The following is a 20423-nucleotide window of genomic DNA, read 5'->3' as shown; positions in this document are numbered from 1 at the left end:
TTGACCAACATTTTTTTTTTTTTTTTTTTTTTTTGAGATAGAGTCTCGCTCTGTTGCCCGGGCTAGAGTGAGTGCCATGGCGTCAGCCTAGCTGACAGCAACCGCAAACTCCTGGGCTGAAGCGATCCTACTGCCTCAGCCTCCCGGGTAGCTGGAACTACAGGCCTGCACGACCATGCCCGGCTAATTTTTTCTATATATATTTTTAGTTGTCCAGATAATTTTTTTTTTTATTTCTATTTTTAGTAGAAACGAGGTCTCGCTCTTGCTGATCTCGAACTCCTGACCTCGAGCGATCCACCCGCCTCAGCTTCCCAGAGGGCTAGGATTACAGGCGTGAGCCACCTCGCCCGGCCTGACCAACACTTTCTAAAACAGGCAAAAATTGTAAGTGCTATAGGGTCAAGTAGCTTCAAAGTTCATAAGAAAATCTTCTAGGTAGGAATGATACTTATTGATAAATGAAGGAAATAATATCTTTGGACAGAGATTAGCTTTGGGTTAGTTTGGAAAGAGATGGTTTAGCAAGATATTTTGGTTATCTATTGTTTCAAAGCTTAGTAGCTTTAAACAACAGCCATTTTATTTGCTTGTAAGTCTGGATCAGCATTTTCGGGGCTCAGTGCAACTGACTCTTCTGCTGGTCCGTCTCGGAGTCACTCATTCAAATGGGTGCTGTCCTACGTGGTTCAGTTGAATCTGGATGGTCTATGATGGACTCATTCACTTGATGGGTGTTGCTGCTGGATTTTCTCTGGGCTTCTCTCTCTCTTTCTGGTTTTTCATCTTCAGGGAGACCAGCCTGGGCTGCTTCACACGGTGATCTCAGGGGTCCAAGAGAGCGAGAGCAGGAGAGCAGAAGTTGCAAGGCACCTTGAGGGCATGAAGTTGAAGCAACTTCTTTCTGTTGGTCAAAGCAAGTCACAAGGCCAGGATTTAAAGGGTGGGGAAACAGATTCCTCCACCTGTTGATGGGATGAAAAGAAAGTCACAATGCAAACGCTGTTTGTACAGGACTGTGGAGAATCATTATAGCCATATTTGCAAACAACTTACCACACAGGATAGAGGGTAGGGCAAAGGATATTTAGGTAATACAGTCTGCTAGTAAATTTTAAAATTTAAAATAGAAGAATTATATCATGAAAAATTAGGGAGGAAGACCCCAAACAGTTCAAGATCCAAATAGGAAAGACTCAAGAAAGTCTAAGTCTAAAAAAAAAATATATGTATGTTTTTGAAATAGAAAACTATGAAGAATTCTTATCTAATGGCTTTTTGATATAACTGGTATATAGCAATACACTGTGAATTAAAAGGTAGAACTTAGGAAAGATAGCCAAGGGAAAAATAAAACGATTCTTATACCCTGGGGTGTCCGGTTTATGGATTCTTGGGGTCAGATGGTTTGCTGTAGAGGAGGGAAAACAAAAGAACGTACAAAAGGGAGAATTCTAATATGTGAATTTTAAAAATAGTTATGAACTTAGAGATGAATATCAGTTTGATATGCATCTTTATGTAATAGTCACTGAACATTAGTATTGCCAATGTTTTCCACAATTTAAACTTTTATCACAAATTCCCATGTTTCCCATCTGGATAAATATTTGGTAAAAAAAACAAAAACAAAAAACCCCACAGAATTATAGTTGGTGAGGATTCTGGGAAGATAGCAAGCTAAAGTAGCTTGCACTCCTGCTTCTCTCAGGCCTATACTCTCTTCCTCTCTCCTGACCCAAACCACTGCTAGAATCCTGAGTGAAGGTGAAGCCCCAAGCTTTGTGGAAGTTGAGGATAGAGAGTGGGGAGCAGATGGGAGCTTTCTTCCTGGGCTGGGCTGGGCTGGCACTGAGGGCTGGCATCAGATGAGTCCTATGGGAGGATCAGAATGCATTGGATACTCTGATGAGCTTCACCTCCAGAGGTTGGGGATCTCCTGGGAGGAAAACTGAAAATTGACATCACCCCATTGTGTGTGTGTTCCACAAGAGACCAAGGAGAAAATCAGCAGTTGGATTGAGTCCTTCCTGTCTCTGAGGCTATGGAGCAGAAAGTCTTCTGTTGCCCTGGCAGAGCCCTAGCAGCCTGCCTGCTGTTGCACTGCTGGGTCACAGGAGCAGAGAGCAAGGTGCTCGCCACCACTCATGGAACTGCAGTCGCATGGGTGCTCAGCAGTGAGACCTGAACCCCCATGATGTAACAAAGAAAGATGATGGCACCACAGCCGGAGAAGACAGTCCGTAAGAACAGATAGAACCCATCCTTAATGCCATCGAGCAGCAGCCAGAGACAGATGACAACCTGACAAAAAATAGAAAAAGCACATAAGGAGACGTAAATGCAGCACAAGAAGACTTTCTAGGGATGAAATGCATAATTTTCCAATCAAACATTTTAGTAAATGAAGGAAATGATGATCATTCTTGAGACTTGAATTGGTAGCCTAGTTGGTCAAGTGGAAGACTCTGAAAGCACAGAACAAAAATATAAAGGGATGGAAATCATGAGAGAAAATAGATCCAGGAAAAATGTAACATGTGAGTAATGGGAGAGCCAGAAGGGGGAAAAGGAACAGATGGAGGAAAGACAATAATTAAATAATTATAAGAAACATATTTTCTGAGCTTAAAAATCAGGACTTGAATCTATAAATTCAAATAGCCCATCAAGTTCCAGGCAAGATTTGTGAAAAAAAGATACCTGTGCGAATATTGGAAAAGTTCTTGAATTCTGAAGTATAATAGGCAAAAGTCTTAGAAGCTTCTAGACAGAGAGAGCAAATTACATACCATGAAGAAGTATCAGACTGGCAGCGAATTTCTCATCTGTGACACCAGAAACTGAAGATAGTGGAGTAACTTGTGTAGACCATGCAGAGAAAAAACCAGCAGCCTGGAAACCCCATGCTTAGCCAAACTACCATTGCCCTGTCAAGGTGAAAGAAATTTATTACTGTGTAATTCAGAGATATCATCACCCATTTTCTGATAAAAATACTCAAGATAATGGCATCAAACCAAAAGTAACTGAACAAAAAGTTAACTAGAAGCACAGATCTTGAGATGAGGGAAGATAATAGGAGGGAAATGATTGATCGATTGATTGACAGAATCTTGATCCATAACCCTGGGTAGAGTGCAGTGCCATCATCATAGCTCACAGCAACCTCAAACTCCTGGGCTCAAGGGATCCTCCTGCCTCAGCGTCCCAAGTAGCTGGGACTATAGGTGTGTGCCATGACACCCGGCTAATTTTTCTATTTTTGGTAGAGATTGGGTCTTGCTCTTGCTCAGGCTGGTCTCAAACTTCTGATCTCAAGCGATCCTCCTGCCTTGGTCTCCCAGAGTGCTAGGATTACAGGTGTGAGCCACTGCGCCCGGCTGGAATTTTGAAAACTTAATCAGTTAACTCAAGTGAGAAGGAAAGAGTGATTTCCAAAATAATAGTCTTTATATTAAATGTGAACAAACTGAGAAAATTAACAAATTTTAAAAAATTCAATAAATGTTTTAATCGGATAATTGTCAGACTGAGTCAAAAAGCAAAACCCAGTAATATGTTGTTTACAAGAAGCACTTGAAGCAAAGTGATTGAAGATGAAACAAAAGGATAGACAGTCATCCCAGGCAAATTCAGAGAGTTAGTAGAACTAGCAATGTTAGGTTTAGACAAGGTGGTATTTAAGTTAAAGGCATAAATAGGATAAGAAAGACAGTATATAATGATTAAAAAAAGAGACAGAATTTTTGAAGATAAAGTTGTATATGTAAAATAGCCACTAAACCTGTAAAACAAAACTGTTAGAAATGAAAATATAGTGAAATACTTTAATTAACCTCTCTCACTTATTTCAACTTGTCATAACCATGTACATACCTTGAAGATAGAGAAATGGAATAAATAGAAAAGTCAATTTAATAAGTATGCTAGAACATTACATCCTTGAATACAGAATATTCTTTTTGGGCTACTTAGAAAACTTGATCATATAAAGAACACCTTAGTAAATTCAAAGGAAAAGAGATATTTATAGATTTTGGTTCTCTGATCATAATCCGTTAATATTAGAAAAAAATAAAAGAAGGTAATAAGAGAGAAATTTTATTATTTAGAAATCAAAAGTCAAGTTGCAAACTACCTAGAAATCAATCACAGGAGCACAATCTGTTCTACAAGCTATGGGACAGAGTGAAAGCTGCAGCCAGAGGAAAGTTTACAGCCTTTAGATATTTTCATTATTTAAGAATAATAACAAAATGTACTCTTAATATGAAATGGGGAAAAACAAAACAAAATGAACTAAAATAAATTAGAAGGAATAATAAAGATAAAATTTGAACTTAATGAAATAAGAAATGATAGGATAAATATATATAATAGCTGGTTCTTTGAAAAGTGCAGTAAAATAGATATAAGGATTTGTGTGTCTGATTAGGAAATTATTATAATAAAGAGTAAAAAACGGGGAAGACTAGGATTGAGAAAAGGGTTATAATCAGAGATACAGGGATGATGCGAAGAAAATAACAAAGATAGAATTCATTCTGCTCTATGGCAATAAATTTGAAAAACCAAAAGAAATGGACTTTTTTCTTTGCTAAATGTAAATGTCCAAATTTGACTAACGGAGAAATGGAAAATTTGAGTAGGACGGTGAACACAAAAGAGATGGAAAAGTGATTAAAGACTTAGCACTGAAAATGGCAATGGGATCATATGGAATTATAGCTGAGTATCATGTAGCTTTTAAAGAACAAATAATTTTATCATTATTTAAACTGTTCTAGAAGAAGATGAAAAGCTCCTGATTCATTTACAAAATAAACATACATTTAATACCAAAACCTGACAGAGCACAAAAAAGTCTAGAAACCAATTTAATTTTGAATATGGATGTAAAAATTCTAAAGAAAATGTTAGCAGATAGAACCCATCAGTGTATTTGAGGACCCAACTATGACCAGGTAGGGTTTGTTTCAAGAATACAAAAGTGGAGATCTATCAGTGCAGTCTATTATGTGATCAAATTAAAGGTAGAAAACCATATGATCACATCAGTAGATGCTGAAATTAATAAAAGGTATAAATACTGCTCATGAAAACTATAAGAGGAGAAAGAATGGAAAGAAACCCCTTAGACTGGCAGACTGGCAAAAACTTAAAAGTTCAATAACTATTGATGTTAGGGGGAGGAAAAATACTCACTACCAGTTGAAGTATGTATTATAGCCGTTTTGGAAAGCAATCTGGCAACATAGGTTAGAAAGCAATATCTATTTGATCCAGGAATTCTACTCTTTGTTCTCTTAAAAAATGAAAACATCCATGTGTAAGCATATGTATTATGAGGTTGTGTTTCACAGTATTGTTTGTGTCGGGGAAATATAGAGACAAATGAATGCCCACCAGGAGAGGAAATGGTTGGATATGTTACAATATATCCAAATGGTGAAATCTGTAGCCATTGTAAAAGGAATTTAGGGCTATATCAGTTGAATTGAGAGACTTTAATGAGCCATTATGGAGTAGGAAAAGCAAGATGCAGGAAACTGGGTATGATAAACTACTTAATAAAAAAAATAGAAAAGGATTGTGTATTTGTGTCTTTACAACTAAATGAACATGGAAAAATACAGATGTTCTTTGATTTGTGGTGGAGATTATGTCCTGAAACCTGTTGGAAATTGAAAATACTGTAAGTTGAAAATACATGTAATACACCTAACCTGCTGAACATCATAGCTTAGCCTAGTCTGCTTTAACTGTGCTTGGGATGCTTACATTAGCTTATGGTTGGGCAAAATCATCTAACAATCTAAAGCGTTGAATATCTCATTAACTTATGGAATACTGAAAGTGAAAAACAGAATGGTTTTATAGGTACTTGAAATATAGATTCTACTGGGTTCGTACCATTGTAAAAGTGGAAAAATCATAAACTGAAACATTGTAAGTTGGGGACTATCTGTACATAGGAGAAAACATACCAGCTAGTTAATATGGGTTCCTGGGGCAGGGGGCAGGCGGGAGGGGTGGCATTCGGGCTGATACCGGTGGCGGAGAAAAGAATCAAATGAAAAAGAACGCACACACAGATCAATAATAAATAATATGTATGGTGACTTCTGTATATTTATGTACACGAATGTGTGTGCATGTGTTCATGCATGTGTGTGCATACATGTGCAAATGAAATCTTTAAGGTAGGGAATGGCTATTGTCTTTAGTTCAATTATTTATTTATAATTTCTGTAGTACTAAGTAAAAACAATAAAATCTCAAGGCCTACAGCGTGGTAACTGTATTAGGGCTCTTTGGGTTGTAAGTAACAGAAATCCAATCAAAAACCAGCAGAAGCAAAAAAGGGGATTTATTGGCTCACAGAAGCCTTCACAAACCACTGGATCCAGAAATCGGTTAAGGTTTCATCAGCATGTCTTTGTTTTTTGCCTTTGCCTGGATTTTTGCCTCCTGCTTTCCTTTCCTTCTCTTTATATTTTTGGCTTTATTCTCTCTTATTCTCTCTCTTGATGACATGGCAGTTCCTTGATACACCTTTTTCTGGTTCTGTGCCCTCTCCCCTGGTCCATGGCCTGTCCTCTCTTTCTCTAGCTTCAATGAATTACATTTTAATATCTACGTAATTTTAAAACCTCTTAGAACATCTATTTAAAGCAAGCACTAACTGATTTAAGAAATGAATGCTAAGTGCAACAACAAACCAAGTCAACAATAGCTACCAAACATTTCAATCTGTCACATTTTCCTCTCAGTCTGTTAAACAGGTCTAACTTTTGTCTGACTTAACCAAGTGACATGCCATGCAGAAGTTCCCAGAAGTTTATCCAAGTCTTTAAGCATAAAATATAAGGAAATGGCATGTAGTAATTAAAAAAGTTGACTTTCCTTTGATAATATGAATTAAAATGCTCCTTTTTATCTCTAGATAACTTACAATAAAGTGATCTTTTTTTTTTTTTTTTGACACAGAGTCTGACTTTGTTGCCCAGGCTAGAGTGAGTGCCGTGGCGTCAGCCTAGTTCACAGCAACCTCCAACTCCTGGGCTTAAGCGATCCCTACTGCCTCAGCCTCTCGAGTAGCTGGGACTACAGGCATGCGCCACCATGCCCGGCTAATTTTTTCTATATATATTTTTAGTTGTCCAGATAATTTTTATTTCTATTTTTAGTAGAGACGGGGTCTCGCTCAGGCTGGTCTCAAACTCCTGACCTCGAGCGATCCACCTGCCTTGGCCTCCCAGAAGGCTAGGATTATAGGCATGAGCCACCGCGCCTGGCCAAAGTGATCTTTTAAAAGTAAAAATGAACTTTCAAATATGAGAGTATAATCGTACTCTGTTCTCCACTGACACCAGAACAAGAAGAAATGAGAAATTACTTTACTTTAGGAAGATAAAGGAAAAACATGAACATGAGTATCTTTGGAATGCTTCCCACAGAGAACAGAATCATCTCAGCTACTGTCCTGGGCATGAGTAGCGTTAAGGCCTTCTTGGGTTCTTTTCATCTTTAGGATTTTACCTTAACTTCTCTTAAGTTCATACATTCATCCCAAGAATAGAACTTTCTCTTCATCCTAAAATAAATTTAAAAAGTTTAGTGTACAGGGACTGAGGATTCCAAGACACAAATTACACCGCTGGTTGTCTTACTCTAACACTGGTTCCCTCTGGGGAAGCTCTATCTCTAGTCCCTCACCCTTGTAAGGAAATCCCCTCCCTTCTATCTCAAGGCTACTTGGTAGAGGCTCATGTCTATATCATATCTGAAATTCTGCTTTAACAAAAAGATGAAAAAATTACTGTTAATCTTCCTTTCTGGGTGAGTTCTTCACATTCCATAATTAGTTTAATTGTGCTTATCTAAAGGGGCCTCTTACAAATTTCCTGTCTTTCTGAAACTTGAGAGATAAATTTGAAACACTATACTTCAGAGGTGGGTAGGAAAAGAAATCACAAATTTTGGTAGCAAATTTAGTCAGTGATTTGATCTGACGACTTTTATATCATTACCTCAGTTTTCGACAAGAGGTTCATAAAGTTAAGTAATTTAAAGTCAGTAAAAATTCAGAAGTAACCAACCTTTAGAAATTGCTTTCTTGAATTTTGTTATTTCTCCTCTTCCATCCCAATGTCGGTTACCTTTAGAGATAAATATACCAAAAGAGTATTTAGGGTAATGAAGTATTTCTACTATATACACCATAAATAGTGGTTGTGTTTTATATGAACAGATTTTTAGTTACCATACAAAACAGGAGATAAGAAAAAATAAGATTCGCATTCTAAAAAAATATTCTCATATTCAGATATGGGAATTACAAGGCTAGATTGTAAAAAATAAAAACTAAATATGTCCCACTGCTATCATTTAGCATTATAATCTCTTGTTGAGGCATTCTAGAAGATAGGAAGCTTAGAATTGTCTTTATTAATTAGAATAATTCTTACAGTCCAGAAATTATAATTATACCCTCTATGAGGGTATAGTACACAGGTAAGGAAACGAGTAAACACTTGGCAGCACAACATCACGGTCAAGAATGTGGGCTGTAAAACCGCACTGCCCGGACTCAAAACTTTGCTCAGATGCTCACTGAGTGTATGACCTTGGACAAGTTAACCTAGTGACCTCTTGGTGCCTCAAATTCCTTAGCTAGCCATAAAGTAGAAATTATTGCATGAGAAAAACTTGTTGCAAATTGCTTAGCTCGGCACTCAATAACTACTAAATTGTTTCATTTTTACCAATAGCTATGATTGACTATAATAAGACATGAAGGGCATTACTGCTATTATTTCTAAAATGTCCTTAGTGAATCAGAATTTCACTTATAGTCATTCAGGTACCAGAAATTTACGAAGAAGCTTGATGAAATCAAGGGTTTACTGGCTTATTAAAAGATACCTTTCTGTGCTATAGATTTGTAAAACGTCTTGCTAAAGTGCAAAAGGTAAATGTAGCACAATGATGAATTTAAAATAAAACAGAAGTCAATTTAAGTACAGCTATAAAAGTAGTTTAATAAAATGATTGTATCCATCCAAAGCCACACACATAATCTGTTATGATTCCTAAAAAGTAATTTCAGAATTTAAAAAGTATCCAATCTTTTAGAAACCAGATAAAAATATATTCAAGTTACTTTTCATAATTCATTAATAATTGAAATTTTTGTCCTACTTGTAAAGTCCGCTCTCTTCATCCACATTTACTAAATTGCGGCTTTCTTTCTAGCAATTACCACTTCTCAGCAATACTTCCCTAAGGTGACGCATGTATCTATCTACAACAAACATGTTTCCTTGCAAAATAATTATCCCCAAATCAAACCAATTTCTTAGAATAGCTGAGAAAAGGTATTTCCTTTTAGGTTCCTTGCCCTCTTCTTTCATTTATTAATTCACACAACATGTACTTCATGGCAGGGCAATGAACAAGTTAAAGATGGCTTCCCATCTAACAGATGAAATGATTTTAGATGAGTTAATACATAACAGGCATACAGATTAGTTATAAGGACCATGAGACAGAACAAAGGGATCTTTTAAAGATTTAATAGCCAGGCCCTTTTGATGAGACCACATTTCAACTGAGACCTGAAAGACAGAACGTCCCAGCCTATAAAGACAGAAAAAGATGTTCTGGGCAGACAGAGATAGCTAGCTGGTTAGAGGAAATAAAAAGCTGTTTTGGGCTGATTCTTATTTCTTTAATGCCCTGTGCTAATTTTCATTGCTATTGTTAGCTACTCATTGTAAGAAAATGGTAATGCTATTACTAGGTCACCTTTCCTGCTCTTTTTCTCCATAGCATTTATCACGGTCTAACATACTATATAATATGCTTCTTTACCCCCTGTTCCCAAAGGTAAGCTCCTTAGGGACACTCCCTTATGCCTAGATTGGTTGTGACACATAGTAGGTGCTCAATAAATATTTGCTAAATGACTGAATGAATTTCTATGCCCACAGGTGAGCTCATGAGGACCTGCCCCCTAGACAGGTGACCCTCAGAAATGGAATTGTCTCTCAAGTCCTTAAAGGGAAGAGGCCTTAACAAATATTTGCTTGCTGAATGAGGTGAGGGACTCTTACCACCTTCCTCTAGCATGAATTGTAGGTTATAGCTTTTTTGAAAAATGGTAGCAGATAAGACAAGGTTTCTTTCCAGTGACCTAAATTCAAATTCCCCAAAGGAAATTTTCAAAAGGGGCCTTTCATTTTCTTCTTTATAGTGTTCTCCCAGCTTCTAACCGCTCACCCTCTAACACATCCCAGCCAGTTCTGACTGGAGTGCTAGACTGCTCAGAAGCTTTGCCTGCTAAATTAAGCACTAACTTTCTTCCCCAGGTTCACACTGGCAAATATATCACCCTCTCCATCCTCTACCCACTGCCATACGGCACCCTTGTTCCTCCAGGCCAGCTCCATACTGGGCTAGCGCTCAGCCTCTGCTCTCTCCTCAACATCATTCTTAACAGAGCACATCTAATTCTAACAGACACCACCCCCGCAATACCTAACTCCTGGTTCTTCTGTTTAAAAGATTTTTAGACTGAAAATACCTTCGTCCAAATAATCAATTTTCCTTTAAGGAGACATGCTTACTGCCCACTTTGAAGATTAAGGATAGGCAGCTCTTCTTTATCTGTTACACAAAGCATATTCAATATGGAATTTGTTTTTAATTTTTGGGAAAAGGGATGGATGGATGTCAAGTGTTATCCAAAGTATTAGAATATTTATGGCCTAAATTGGAAGTGCCTAAAATTTTATACCACCAAGCATAAGAAGATTGGATATTATGGGATGTGAGTTGTTCTGGTAACCAATAGGAACAAGAATGGATAATAAGGGGTCTAATAACTGTAACTTTCAGGTAAAGTTTATTCCATTGTACCAGGCTTAAGAGAAATGGCAAAGCCTTCCTGCATGACTCTCGTAGGCAACATAAGACCAAAAACTATCCTAAGATTCTATCTTGTCCAGAACCCTAAGGAGTGATGGCTATAGTGAATATTCACATTGACGATCCTGCCAGTAGCCAGGCTTCACAGGTCCTTAACTCCTCTGCCCTGCCACAGTCACTCATAAACACCTCATCGTGAGGAATGGTTCTGCTCTCCAAGACCTCAACCATTACAACCTCAGACTCTGACCGTAACCTCCTATCCTTTCACCAGCTTCACCCTGGAAACTGCTTTACACGCCCTCTCATTCAACTCTCGGCTACTCCTACAGTTGCCGGTGGCTCGGCTTACCTTACCTCCCCAACCAGCCTGGGCCCCTAGTCAGCCCTTCACCACTCCCCTCTCAAGAGCACACACATATTCTGAATGTCCCCCTCTCCCAGCGTCCCACCACTCCTGCCTTGCCTTCCTCCGGTCTGCTTTCCATATAGATGGGTAAATATGGGAAGAAAAGTCATGTAAATGTTCCCAGTAGCTCCACTTTCATATTCATCCCATGTAATCAAAGATAATTGAAGGTGGACTTTTATTGATACTTGGCAATCCTTTTGTGACTTTCTTGGTAACTCAGTACACATTCTTCACAACTCTTCCAGGCTCAATGCCTCCACCACTGCGCTTCCTGCTGTTCCTTGCCCTACCACACTCTGGCCTATTTCTTCTCCTGTTCCACTGGAATGACACTGACCACAGCCCCCAGTCATGTCAGGTGCCCCATGGAGCACCATGGCAGATGGTATCATTTGGATACCAGACGGCCATTTCCAGCCCCTTTCCTTTTTCCTCCTGGTACAGAAGCTGGAAGAGTGAATATACTCACTTTCTTGGCCTCCTTGGGAAGTAAGGGAGACCATGTGGCCAGTGACAGCCAACAAGATGTGAGGGGGAAGTCCTTGGGGGCTCCTGGGAAAGAAAGATCACTACCTGATAAAAGATGAGAGAAGAGGTTGCTGGTATTATTCTCTCCTCCTCCCACCTTGAACATGGATGTAATGCCTAAAGGTGAAACAGCCATAATGTGGCCATTAGGTGACACATTTGAGGACAAAAAAATGCTAACCATTCAGTATGAAGATAGGAAAGGTCTGGATTCCTTGGGTGCACTGTTGAGCCACAAAAGAGCTCTGGAATCATCAAATTCCAGATTTCCTGATATGTCAAAAAAATAAACTCCTACTTACTGAAGTCTTCAGTTCTGTTACTTACTATTAATTTAGCTATTTGTTACTTGCAGCAAGATGCATTCCTAACTAATCCAGAGCTTTTTAGTCATTAACTATCGCTCATCTTCCAGTTGAGCACTTTCCCTTCTTTAGATCTTTTCCTTGGGTTTGGATATTTTCTACACTCTCCTGCATTCTCTGGTGGCTCCTTCTCAGTCTTCTTTGTAAGACTCTGTGCCAGGGCCCATCCTTTACATGCTGGGGTTTCTCAGTGCTCAATTACCATCTGTAGACTAACAATTCCAAAAGCATCAGCCTAGACCTCTAATTTGTGCTTTAAATGCAACTATTCAATTGCTTATAGTCATCTTAAATCATTATGCCCAAAACTGAACTCAGATTTACCCATAAGCCTATGATTTCCCCTCCCTGTCATGATGAACGGCACCACCTCTACTCGTTTAAGCCAGAATCCCAGGATAGCCTGGACTCTTCCCCTCTTTGACTCCTTCCCCCGACACCCCGTCACCAGTTCCTACAGAGCCTGTCTCCTAAATGTCCCTTGAATGTGCCCAGTTATGTCCATCCCCAATGCTATTCTCCTATATCAGGCCACCACCACGTCTACCAAGATGACTGCACTGACCTCCTAACTGGCCACCTTGTGTCCAATCTTGACCTCTTCAATCAGGTTTTCATGTTTTTTTTTTTTTAAAACTTCTGCTTTTTTTTTTTTTAATTTCAAAATATTAAGGGGGTAAAAATGTTTATGTTACATGGATAGTTTTTATATAATGCTTAAGTCAGGGCAATAGTGTGCCCATCACCCAAACAGTGTTCAATGTACATGTTAGGTAGTTTCCACTCTTTTGCTAATGAGATAGTCCCCAAAATTTGATCACATCTTCTTTTTAAAATCCTTCAAGACTTCCAGTCCTCAAGATACACAAACTCCTTAACTGGGCTTCATGACTTCACCGCTTTAGCCTCACGATTTCTCTGCCCTACTCATGACCTATGCCAGCCCCTCATGCTTCTTCTGTTACTCAGCCCCAGTCAAGCCTTCACAGGCTCTCCCTTGCCTCCAGGCCTTTACACTTACTATTCTTACCACCTGCTGTGCTTCCTCCTAATTTGTTTCTTAATAATTTTCTCTCCTTCTTGAGGTCTCACTCTCTTGGGAAGCCTTTCATGACACTTCTCCAAGGAATCCAGACCTTTCCTATCTCTGTGTTCCCACAGAACCCAATAGTCCCCTACCACAGAACTCAGCATACTTTATGTTGTAACTTGTCTAATTTGTTGGTCTTCTTCACTATCTTGTAATGCATCTATCTCATCTCCATTTTGTCCCAAGCACTAAGTACAGTAGGAGCTTAACAATTTTGTGCTGAATGAATATTTAAATTTTCTTCTATGGGACTCCTCCTCTTCTCAATCATTCATTTTTGCTCTATCCTTGCTTAAGTTAGAACCCTGAGGCTGGGCATGGTAGCTCAGACCTGTAATCCTATCACTTTGGGAGGCCAAGGTGGGAGGATCATGTCCGGCCAGGAGTTTGAGACTAGTCTGGGCAATATAGCAAGACCCTGTTTCTACAAAAAAATAAAAATATTAGCCAAGTGTGGTTAGTGCTACTTGGAGGCTGAAGCAGGAGGATGGCTTCAGCCCAGGAGTTTGAGATTGCAGTGAGCTATGATGATGCCACCACACTCTAACCTGGGCAACAGAGCAAGACCCTGTCTCAAAAAGAAAAAAAATAACAACACTGTCTGGCACACAGTGGATACTTAATTTTGCAGACACTGTGAGTTGACTATCCAAAAGACCTTCTTCTCTTCCTCTTTATTAACAGAGTCAGCTTTTATACAGTGATACAAAAAGCTCAGCTAAGCACTCAGTTTCCCAGCCTCCCTACGTGCCATGTTACACACTTCTGGCCAATGAGAAGTAACCAGAAGTCTTCTGGATAAGGGTGTGGAAAAACTTTCGCTTCCCTAATTAAAAGCACAGTAACTAACTGGCCTCACTCAATTCTTCCTATTTCTTCTTGCTTGGAATTCATACTCAATGCCTGGAGCTGCAGCAGCTATTTTTTGAAGATAGAAGAGCCTAGGTCTGTGATAACATCGTTGAGACAAGGTAGTAGCCCTGGGCTACTTTTAAAAAGTCTCAGGACTTTAAAAAAGTAATAATAATAGCTTAATTGAGATATAATTCACATGCTATACAATTCACTCACTTAAAGTATATAATTCATCCAGGTGCAGTGGCTCGTGTCTGTAATCCTAGCACTCTGGGGAGACTGAGGCAGGTGGATCACTTGAAGTCAGGAGTTCGAGACCAGCCTGAGCAAGAGCAAGACCCTTTCTCTACTAAAAATAGAAAAAATTAGCTGGGCATGGTGGCGCATGTCTGAAGTCCCAGCCACTTCAGAGGGTGAGGCAGGGGGGATGGCTCGGGTCCAAGAGTTGAGGTTACAGTGAGCTATGATGATGCCACTGCACTCTATACTGGGAGACAGAGCGAGACTGTCTAAAAAAAAAAAAAAAAGTGTATAATGCAATGGTACAGTTGTGCCAAAACTTTTTATTAGGTGAGATAAATAAATCCCTATTTAAGTCACTTTTGGTTAGGCTTTAAATATTTCTTTCATAAATATTCACAGAAAGCATTCCTCAATTATATACTTTTGGCCTCTTCTCAGCCCTCAATCTCTTTGTTTTCTTATGGTGTTTCACCCCTCACTGCTCCCAAGACTTTACCTAGGTCTGTGCAGATGCAGCCCAATTCCAAATTTTATGAAATTGAAAGACAAAACACACACATTTTTGCCACTCAGAAGGAATAACAAACATTTTGTCACATAAAACTGAACAGTAATAACCTTCCTGACACCACAAGACCCAACCTCCTTCTCATTCTCCTACCTACTTCCCTGAAACCACAGCTAGCATGAATTTTACGTGTATCTTCCCAGGCCTTTTAAAATATTTTTATATATGAATGTATTTGTGTATAATAAACGATTTCTTTGTGTGAATTTACACAATCATTTAATCTACAAATAAGGGCTCTTTCACCTTTTGTCTAATTATACCTCATTTCTGTGGTCTTTGTCTGATTGCAGGAGGTAGCATCTCTGGTGCAGTCCCTGTCAGCAGGTTGACAGCAGGCATTCTAGGCTTAAAACCAACTGTACTGGCAGTATGTCTGATATTTCATGTCAAGATGGTGAATTATACAGGTTTTCTCAGGCTAGGAAAGTTTCTTTTTATTCCTGTGTGCTAAATAGTTGGATTGTTCCCCCTTAATCTTGAGTTTTTTAAAAAGCCAAGAATTTTTTAAATTCATTAAGTCATGAATGGGTATTGCATTTTAATAAGCTCATTCAATAAAATTCTCAGTTATTGTACATGTGCATATTTGATTAATAACTGCTATTCAAAAATATTTTATAAAAGTATTTCCTTGTGCATGTAATGTTTTAGAAGATCATGATGTTTAAAAACATTTGTTAAAGTACTTAAATTTTAGGTTGTCATACTTTGGTTGATGTGGTCATCAGCCTCCAAGACTCGTCCTGGTGGAAGGCAACTGCCATGGCATGAGGGTGCTCAAGCAACCCCCTGGAGAGGCCCGTGTGAAGAGGAGCTGAGGCCTCTTGCCAATAGCCGACACAAGCTTGCCAACCATGTGAGTGAGTGTTATGTGTCCCTCAAACATTTATATGTTGAAGTCCTAACCCCCAGTACCTTAGTGTGGGACTGTATTTGGAGACAGGCTCTTTACAGAGGTAATCAAGTTAAACTGAGGTCATTAGGGCAGACCCTAATCCAGGACGACTGGTGTCCTTATAGAAAAGAGAAATTCGGACACAGAGACAGGCATAGAGAGATGATGATGCAGAGAGACAGGGAGAAGACGGCATCTGTAAGCCAGGGAGAGGGGCCTGGAGTAAGTCCTCCCCTCATGGCCTTCAGGAGGAACCACCCCTGCCAACACCTTGATTTTACACTTCTAGGCTCCAGAATGGTGAGAAAATACGTTTGTTACTTACCCCCCAGTCTGCGGTTTTTTGTTATAGCAGCCTATTGTGGGCTGAATTGTGTCACCTCAAAATTTATATGTTGAAATCCTAACCCCCAGTCCCTCAGAGTGTGACTGTATTTGAAGCTAGAGTCTTTAAAGAAGTAATTAAGGTTAAATGAAATCTTTTGGGTGGGTCCTAATCTGATGCAACTGGTATTCTCATTAAAGGAAATTTGGATATAGACACGCACAGAGGGAAGATCAGGTGAAGACAGAGAGACGAGGCGACCACCTGCCAGCCAAGGAGAGCAGTCTTAGAAGAAACCAACCCTGCCAACACCTTGATCTCAGACTTTCTGCCTCCAGAATTGTAAGAAAACAAATGTGTGTTGTTTAAGCCACCATCTGTGGCACTTTGTTACAGCAGCCCTGGCAAACGAGTAGATGGAGCCACCTTGAAAGTGGATCCCCCAGCTCCAGCCAGGTGTTCAGATGAATGTACCTCATGAGAGGTCCCAAGCCAGGACCACCCAGCTAAGCACTCCTGAGTTCCCGACCCACAGAAACCCCGTGAATTAATAAATGTTTGCTCTTATTTTAAATCACTAAGCTTTGGGGTATTTTGTTATGTAGCAAAAGATAAATACAGTGGGTTAAAAAGAGATAATTAAATTAACAATAATTATTTCTATTTAATTGGTAAGCTCTAGAAAATACCATATGCCTTTCAGAACTCATTTGACATTATGAATACCATATGATTTTGAGGCCTATTGTTTTAAAGAAATAATAAGCTCTACTTTGTACTGCACTTTAAATTTGAAAAACATTCCAAAGATTACCTTTAGCTTCAGTCTAAAAGTACTGTGCATAAAAGTTTCAGCACTCACATATTCTGCTTTATCAATGTAGCTGGACAAGCCAGAAAATTAAAGTAATATACATGGGAATCAGCAGAATTCCTTTCTGGCAATGTTTTTTTTTCCAGAATGTCATTCCTCATTAGCCAAACTATCACGGTGCCTAAACTAGACCTCTCTCTGTGCCTGTATATGTTCTTAAGCAAGCAAAGGAAAACAAAGATCAGAGTTTTCAAAGGTAAACTTTGCAGTGCTCACACGGTACCTTTTGATGGCCACCAGCTCCCCGGATTCGTTGTTCTTGCCCATAAGCACACTCCCATAGGTGCCGTCCCCCAGCTGCCTCATGGTTGTGTATCGGTTCATCTTGGAAAACTAAGGCAGCAGAAATTGCTGATTAAAATGACTTCCTTGTTGAATATAAATTTGAATGCTTTTATGTTTTTATTTGTTTTTGTCCTCACACTGTTGTTGCTATACTGGTGACAGGTTTGTCATCATGAAATACAGGCTTTTCCCCAAGATTACGTAGGTTCATGAGATATAGCAATAAGGAATCTAGCAAGGAAACACTGCTTCCATTCTTGTGAACACCCTATGAAAAAGAAAACAAGAATAAAATGAATTTCCATTAAAGAGTCTCTTCAAAAATTTTTACTGGCAACCTAGAGCGTAGAGGAAAATTATAAATATATAATATAAATACTACTGTGTTAAGTATTATATTTGTCAGTAAATCATTTGTGCTATGTGAAATGAAGTTCACATATAATAGACTGATAATACTTGATAAATGCTTCATTTACATGGCACTGTGCTATTTATCCTATGAATCTTCAAAATTGGCCTAATGACTTATATGATTCCTTTTTATTGAATATAATTTATATTATTCCAAATAATACTTGGAAAATAGACATCTTTACTGTATATACTCTTTGAATCAATTTTTGTATATTTAATCTAGCATATTAAATTTAAAACTGTACTGTTTATAAATTCCCTGTAGAATACAAGTACCCCAATTAGGTAAATTAAATATAAAGCAAAAATTTTGTTTTATATGAAGGGAATAGCACTTTAAAAAAATTTCATATTCTATTTAAATAACATGCTACTTTATTTTACATTAAACTAAGAAAAATTTAAGCACTAATTAGGAATTAGTATCACATTAGAATTTATACAAAGAAGTAAAAGATGCAAAAATATCTTTACATATATATGCCTATTTGGGAATCTATGTGACTACTTTAGAAGGAGTTTAAGAGACATAACTAAAATTTTGGAAAGGTGGATCTCATTGAAGTATAGAAAACCTGGATTAGGAGAATGGAGACAGAGGTTTGAATGTCAAACCAGTATCTACAACCGTGCATCATGGCCAAAGCTCTCAACCTACTGGACTGCGATTAACGTAGCTGTAAAACAAGGCCATTCCAGCTCTAAAATTCCCTGTCTTTAATTATATATTTTCTAAACACTATGAACACCACGCACACACAATTTTGCAATTATTACATCAGAAAAGACACCCACAGATACACAGTCTCTTACAACTGAAAGGGGGGCAAAAACACAAACTAAAAGTTCAGTAAAACTGCAAAATTTTAAATTTTAAAATTATAAAATTTCTTACCAATTCTTCATTATCACAACTATTTTTTGCCCCAGTGACACACCTGTGAGTGGCACTAAGACAGCAAAGGCCAGGTAAATGAGTGACCCATGTTGAGCCAGGGAACTGGCAGGCACTGCTTTGGGCACTGCTTCTGGCACTGATTCAGGCATTGCTTTGGGCATTGCTTAATTGTGCAGACATTGTTTAACTGAGTCCGGAAGTCTCAAAACAGAGTTTTCCAATGACCCTGATCAAAACAAGATGGCGGCAGGACAAGTTCCAACTGCACAGAAAGAGGACGGTGGAGAAACTGACCACCTCTTGACCTTGCAGCTTCATCATACATCTCATTACCATAAACGTTTCTAAGGAAACCTCCCACTCCCATCATGCATCTGACACCATGAAACTTCTTGTTTGACTATATTGAGTTAAAAGGAGGCATCACCCTAATTCCAGGAAAACCCTCATTCCCCTTTCTGAGAAATGACATGAATATTCTTTTCCTTTGTTAGCCTATAATTAACCTGCTGCTTAAATACAGGGGGAAAAGGAACCATGGAGCCAGTTCTCATCTGCAGGGAGAACTAGCCTCTTCTGTCTGTAGAGATTTTTCTATATTTTCTAAATAAAACTCGCTTTCCTGTTATACTATCAGCTCACTCCTGAATTCTTTTTTGTCCAAAGCCAAGGATTCACTTGGACTTCAAGTGGCTTCCAACACTGGGGGTCACTTTTATGTGTCAATATCTGCCTGTGACTGTCTCTCTCAATACTTCCCAAGTCCTCCAACTTGGTGGTGTCAGTGGTGCTAATGTGGCAGTGGCTGGGCTACTCTGGCCTTCTTCTTCAGGAGGGCAGCTCTTTTACAACATTAATACAGCACACCAAAACAGAAACTGTCGAGAGAAATCCCTATTTACTTTTTTGTACAATAAAAACCCCACGAAACTTTTAGGAAAGGAGCCCCAATTATATGAGATGGTATCATCTTCCAGATATTCTAAATATGAATTGCAGAATATTAAAGCTCTGGGGACCCTAGAAGTCATTAAGCTCAAAGCTCTCATTTGATAGTAAATGCTTTCCTCTAAATTGTTGCTTATTTTAATTGAAATTAATATGTACCTTTAGATGAATATTAAAATAAACATAAGCCAGCAGATTGTACTCCTGTGCCTAATTATTTTCTGTCTTTCCTGTACAGAATCATACAGTGCTGCCCTTGCCATGTGACTTGCAGTTCCCACCAAGTAGGATAGTGTATTCACAGGCCGCTCCCCCACTGCTTGGACATGTGACTTTCTCTAGCCAACGAAACATGAGCAGATACAACACCGGCCATATTGGAACAGAAGCTTTAAGAGCTACCCCAGGATCCTGCTTTGGCTCTTCTCTCTGCCAGGACTATGGCATGTCCCAGATGGGGGCTGCTCTTCAGCCTGGGGCCTGGGATGAAGAAGACACATGGAACAGGAAGAGCCCCACTGTCAACTGAAGCCAGAAGATGATGGAAGTGAAAGGTAATGCTTTGTGGTTGCAGCATAATTTATGACTGAAGCAAAGGTGACCAATAGACATATCAAGGGTCCCAGGTGCCTTTTTGCCCCTTGTAACTGTAAAAAGTCACATAACTGATATATAAACTATGATACTAATAGTTCATAGACACTTTCCTTCATGGAGGAGATAATGTAACAGATATTTACTTATGATGGTTAGCCATGAAATGATAATACATGCTGAGAATC

At 38.8% G+C, this 20423-nt stretch overlaps 1 long non-coding RNA gene across 6 annotated transcripts in view; it reads right to left on the bottom strand.

Moving 5' to 3' along the window:
- Positions 1–532: 532 nt before the first annotated feature.
- The window catches only part of LOC123638156, a 31499-nt gene continuing 11608 nt past the window's right edge, over positions 533–20423 (bottom strand). For 4 of the 6 annotated variants that reach the window (XR_006735207.1, XR_006735206.1, XR_006735209.1 and 1 more), the window contains 6 exons: positions 17516–17646; positions 17317–17426; positions 8106–8165; positions 7546–7600; positions 2793–2930; positions 533–2304 (listed from right to left, as the gene is read on the bottom strand). This is a non-coding gene — a long non-coding RNA (uncharacterized LOC123638156). Of the gene's footprint in view, positions 2469–2792; positions 2931–7545; positions 7601–8105; positions 8166–17316; positions 17427–17515; positions 17647–20423 lie in introns of all 6 variants that reach the window. The other 2 variants (XR_006735208.1, XR_006735211.1) reach the window with 2 other exon arrangements.

Source organism: Lemur catta, chromosome 5 (genome assembly GCF_020740605.2).
Source record: "Lemur catta isolate mLemCat1 chromosome 5, mLemCat1.pri, whole genome shotgun sequence".
Classification (NCBI taxonomy): Eukaryota; Metazoa; Chordata; class Mammalia; order Primates; family Lemuridae; genus Lemur; species Lemur catta.
Note: the sequence above shows the minus strand (reverse complement) of the source record. Positions and strands in the feature narration are given on the sequence as shown.